We start from the raw sequence: 6,187 nt of genomic DNA, 5'->3' as shown, positions 1-6,187 counted from the left end.
TTGCTGATTTCCCATATCTTCCTCCCACCCCTACCTGACCCAGAAAATTATGAAATGTTCTGTGTCTGATTGCTATATAATGTGATGATTAGGGAACAAATTGAAGCAAAAATGATCCTCTCAGAAGTGCATTTTATGCTGTTTTGCACAGATTGTGGATTTTTGTTGAATGGGTCTTTCTGAAGAACTGTTTTTCTTTTTTAAAAAGCATATCAACTATAAGGTAAAGATATTTTCAGAGAACAGTATTCATTTTGACAGTAAGAATTAGACTTTTGTGATGCAGAACTAAGTATAGATTTCACTTGGAAAAAACCTGTCATTAACATTCCCTTACCTACAATAATACAGAGTTAAATAAGAGTGGTATCAGGTAGCATAGTGTACAGAATCTTATTAGATTCAGTGTCATTATACCATGAAATGTTAAATAACTTTGCAAACCAGTGCTTTGTTTAATCACAAGGGCATTGCTGGCCACAGCAATAACGTGCTCTTTAAGTAAAGCCACACACTTACGTATAGCCTAGTTCTCTGCTTTCTCTGAGTGTGAAGAAAATGCAATTAACAACTAATCAAGTTAAGACAAAATATAGGCTTCTGTTTTAAAATAGCTTGTCAGAATTTAGAAGATAGAGGGGCTGGAAAGTATGTGAGCTTATCCAGAGAGGAAGAGAGAATGTATTACTGAACAGTCACTGACAAAGTTGAGAGTTCTCTTATTTTTTTTTTTTTTTGATAAAACAGTACCAAAACATGGAGAGCTGCTTGTAGCTACCTTAAAAAGAAAAAAAGCCCCATTGTCTGTTTCCCATCTGTGGTGCATATTTATGTTCCTTAATCAGGCATAGGACTAATTGTGATGCATCCAGTGAAGCAAACTAAGGGGAAATACTACAGATTTATAGGAGTCAGCCCACTGCTAGAAGGGCCTCCCTTATAAAACAAAACAATACAATACAAAAGAACATCCAGATAAAAAGCAATTGTACAAGTGTCCTGTATTCTACCACCTTTCTCTGGGGTTTGTTTCTCCTTGTTTCCCAAATGAGGTACCCCTTAGATACCCTCATTCCTCTTGAAAATATCGATCCAAGTTTAGACACAAACAATTTTCCCTCTTCTAAAAGAGACAGTCCTTAGATGTAGAAATACCCAGTCATTCCTGGTATTTAGTAGGCACTCAAATATTTGTGTCCTGACTTCTTATTGCAGGATTAAACCAGACTGACATTTTTTGAAGAATTTTATTTGAAAAAGAAGAAGAAAAGGAAATATTACCCCTAAAAATGTACACATTGTAAAAATGTTACTGATCCTGAAAATTCCAACAAAAGCAACAAAACTGAACCTCAGGCCCCTTCTCCTAAAGTAACTTCTCCTGAAGTTCAGCCTTTTTTAGATGGGCCCAGTTTTACTTGGCTCCTTGCTTCCATCTTCTTTCCTATCACACAGAAGGCATCTTATTGAGATTCTTGACTTGGCCCTAGGCAGATACCCAAGACCCTTATGTCTCCTGGTACAGACCAGTTCCTGGTCTAAGAGAGAGACGTATTTTGCCAATAACAAAGACAGCTGAAATGACCATGATGAATGATCTAGACTCCAGGTTCCCAGTCTTCACAAACCTTTATGGACACCTTTTACTTACGATTTTTTTTTTTGGTAAATCAGAAATTACCAGAATTGCTGGCCTGTCAGTCTTGTCTCAGAAATTACTATGATGATTGACTAGCTTGAGCTGTTGATCAGCGTGTGAAACCTAGTGTTTTTACTCGGAGCTGATGTTCCAGCCAAAAGCAAAGAATCATGTCCTTGTTAGTAGCGTGTCTGGCCTTGGATTAGTTTGTGATTTTTGAAATACTGAATGTAGCACCATTATAATTTTTGTGGACTCTAATTATCTGAGGATATTTTGAATATTGGGGATCATTCATGTAGAGATTTCTGGACCCTTTCTGGAAACCCTGGTGGCATAGTGGTTAAGAGATAGATCTGCTAACCAGAAGGTCGGCAGTTCAAATCCACCAGACACTCCTATGGAGCGGTTCTGCTCTGACCTATAGTGTCGCTATTAGTCGGAATCGACTCGACGGTGAATGGGTTTGGTTTGGGTTTTAGACCCTTTCTGGTAAAGTTAACCCCCTCACCTTTGGAGCATTCTACAGAAACATATACAACTGAGTCCGCCGCCACCACCACACCAAGGCAGTGGTTTTGCCCAGATACACTGTTATAAACCCACAGTTTAACCATTCAGTAACTACTCTGAGGGCCTGAGTGCCAGGCCCAATACCAGGTGACAGGATTGCACCAGCAAACAAGACCCAGTGCCTGGTTCCAGGTTGCTGAAAGTCTAAAGAAGGCAACAGACCATTATTACTAACGTGATAAATGCTATGACTAGAGAAGCACAGAGTGCTATGGGAGCGCATAGGAAGGCCCCTAGCTTCTGGGAGGAAGTGATATCAAGCTTAAACTGGAGGAAAGGGAAAACCAAACAAAATAGAGGGAGCAGTGTTCCAGGCAGTGGGGACAATATGCTCAAAGACCTCAAGGTAAGAGTGGGGAATGACAAAGCGATTAGTAGGCTGAGAGCATACAAAAGCATGGCAATAGATGGGGCTGGAGGGATGAGATAATGCAGGACCTTATTAAACTCGGACTTGATCTTGAGTTGCAGTAATTAAATGGGAGCCATTGAAAGGCTTTAAGCAAGAGAGTTACAGTGTTTTAGATGGTTGATTCAGACAACAATGTGGAGAACAGACCAGAGGAGACCAAACCAAAGACAAATAGTATCTTAACCCTGCAGTAGCCTTTATTGTCTGTTATGAATTAAATTGTGTCCCCAAAAAATATGTGTTGTAAATCCTAACCTCTTTACCTGTGGTTATAATCCCACTTGGGAGTGGGTTGTCTTTGATATGTTAATGTGGCAATGTGGCAGTATTAGCGTAGGATGTGTTTTGAGTCCGTCTCTTCTGAGATATAAAAGAGCAGATAAAGCAAGCAAGCACAGAGAAGATACATGCCACATGATTGCCAAGGACCTTCCCCCAGAGCGGACAGAGAGAATTTCCCCTAGAGCCAGCACCCTGAATTGTGGTAAGAAAATAAACTCCTAAACTGTGAGAAAATAAATTTCTGTTTGTTTAAGCCACCCACTTGTGGTATTCCTCTTACAGCAGCACTAGGTAACTAAGACAGTGTCCATTAAATTATATATTCGTTCAGCCTATACCCCAGCAGGACCACATGGAAAGTAGCCAAAGAAGAACCTGTCCTAAATGGGAAATTTTTACTTCCTTCCCAGAGTTATTTTTCCCCTGTGTCCAATAATCCTGTTTCTTTCCTCATTTTAGTTATATTTTTGAGCTCTTACCTATATGGCTGTCTTTGTTCCCCCACATTATTGTTTGTATGGTAAGCCTCAGACTGGCCTCTAGGTCCTGGACAGTATCTGAGTGATGTCAAGCAAACTGAGAAGGCTGCTTCATGGAGCCCAGGCTCCTTACCAGACTTCTTCATGTTGAGCTAAAAAATTTATGCTCAATTCATCACCATCCTCTAATTCTAGGTTTGTCAACCCAGCCTCGACTAACTCAGCGTGCTCTTGAGCCCCTTCCGACAGGTTTCCACTTGCCAAGCATGTCATAGGAAGAAAATGGAGAGAAGATTGAAGTCACGAATTTCATTTTACTTGGGTCCGCAATCGGCGCCCATGGAAGCAGCAGTCAAGAAATCAAACAACATTTTGCATTGAGCAAATCTGCTACAAGACTTCTTTAAAGTGTTAAAAAGCGAAGATGTCTCCTTAAGGACTAATGTGTGCCTGACCCAAGCCGTGGTGTTTTCAGTTGCCTTGTAAGCATACGAAAGCTGGACAATGAGTAAGGAAAACAGAAGAAGAATTGATACCTTTGAATTATGTTGGCGAAGAATGTTGAAAATACCATGAACTGCCAGAAGAACGAACAAATCTATCTTGGGAGAAGTACAGCCAGAATGCTCCTTAGAAAGGATGGTGAGACTGGACATGTTATCGGGCGGACCAGTCCCTGAAGAAGGACATATGCTTGGTAAAGTGGAGGGTCAGCAAAAAAGAGGAAGACCCTCAATGAGATGAATTGACACGGTGGCTGCGACAATGGGCTCAAAAATAGTACCATTGTGAGGATGGCACAGGACCAAGCAGTGTTCTGTTTGCTGTAGATACGGTTGCTATGAGTTGGAATTGACTCAAAGTCACCTAACAACAACAAGAAGAAGCATGTCATATTTGCATTTGGGTTCCATCAGCATGAATAAGTTTTTTCATCTTTCCTTGACCACTGTTCTAGACTAGAGCCTGAGGGCGGGGGTACGTCCAGTGATACAGATAAAGATTGAGATGGTGGGAAATGTCATCTTTGGTTAGTGTGGATTTTCTGACTCCTTGCAGTAAATTCTGAAGCACATTTACATACTTTTTCTGAAATCTGTAATTGTTGAAACTGGCTTCATGTATTTCACTATTAACTGCTCTCTTCCTGTGGTGTTAATGACTTGTTTAGAGCAGGGGCTCTTCACCTTTATTCGTACCATAGACCTTTCCTGGCGGTGGTCTGCTGAAGCGCATGAACCCCTTCCCAGAATGTTTTCAAATGCATAAAATCAAATATGAAGGATTACAAAGGAAATGAATTATATTAAAATAGCTTATCAAAATATTTTCAAATTTTGTGATACAATAATATTTACTTCTTTATTAACACATAAAATATCATCTAGTGATGGGTCTAAAACTGCTCTAATTTCAGATTAATATTTTGAAATATCCACCACAACTGTGGTATGATATCTAAATGTCTGTGATTTCCATTGGTGACAAAGTCACAGGTACTGCTAGTATTACTATGGCTTATAACCTGCATTCATAATTGAAGGAAATGCTATGTGTTCCAATAAGAAGTTAGTGAAAATAAAGATGTAATTTTTTCTCATCCAAGTTCACAGAACCCCTGGTTTAGAAGTTGTCTAATTTTCCTTTGTCATTTTAAGAGTAAATTATTTTTATTTGCTTGTGCAGTTCTGAATGATTTGGGTTTATTTTGCTGCCTCTTTTGTGCTTTTTAGACTTGAATTGTTTTGCAGAGTTGGAACAGCAATAATGGAGGGCTTGGGAGGAGAGAAATCAACAACTGATTAGAAATGAGAGGTTTCAACAAAAGCTCTTGATAATGTTACCTCAAAATATACCACCATGCAGTCATTACTGGAATCTACATCTGTGAATTTTGTAATGCTTAAGTATGGTAAACTTCAATAAAGTTTGGATCATCTGCATGAAATGATATTATAATGTTATAGTTTATTGATTTCCCTCATGACATTTGCTAAGCCCTTAATAGCACTGTCACAAATCACCTTAAATGGATCCTTTTGGTATCCCTCTAGGAAATCAGGATAGAGTTTAACCCCTCCATTTTATAATGAGGAAACAGCTTCAGGTCAGAGAGGAGAAGCAGCACTAAGGCTGTCAGGGCTGTGGAGGTTACAGGGGAGGAGTGATAAACGCTGAGGCAAGGACTGGGCCTCGCCTCTTGGCAGGTCTAGAAGTGACTCAGTCCCAGGGCCAATCTATTTTCCTGCCCACTAGCATTGTCCGGGAGTCCCTGGGTGGTACAAACATGTACACTTACACTTCTGGCAGACATCACTAATCAATCACACCTCTAACCCAGTCCTGACCTCAGAATGTGATAAACCCCATGTTCCAGACAAAAAAAAAACAAACTTATTGCCATCAAATCAATTCTGACTCATGGCGAGTCCACGTGTTACAGAGTAGAAATGCTCCACTGGGATTTCTCAGCTGTGATCTTTACAGAAGCAGACTGCGAGGCCTTTCTTCCACAGCGCCACTGAGTGGGTTTGAACTGCCAACCTTTAATAGTTGAGAACAAACCATTTGTTGCCACCCAAAGACCTTACAGCCTCTACCTATCAATTGCAGTTGGCATGCAAGATGAAATTTAGCATCTGTAGCAGATGCCACGGGAGTCCTGCCCATACCCCTTGGTCCTTTCTGTTTTGGGGCACACAGCCTAGTTTCCAGCGGCCAACACTGGGATCTCTTTGACTACGGCAGGTCAGTGGTACCAGTATCCAGTAGTTCTCCAGTAGCTAAAGCGAAAGGAAGAAA

The sequence above is a fragment of the Loxodonta africana genome, chromosome 3, assembly GCF_030014295.1.
Source record: "Loxodonta africana isolate mLoxAfr1 chromosome 3, mLoxAfr1.hap2, whole genome shotgun sequence".
NCBI classification, from domain to species: domain Eukaryota; kingdom Metazoa; phylum Chordata; class Mammalia; order Proboscidea; family Elephantidae; genus Loxodonta; species Loxodonta africana.
Note: the sequence above shows the minus strand (reverse complement) of the source record.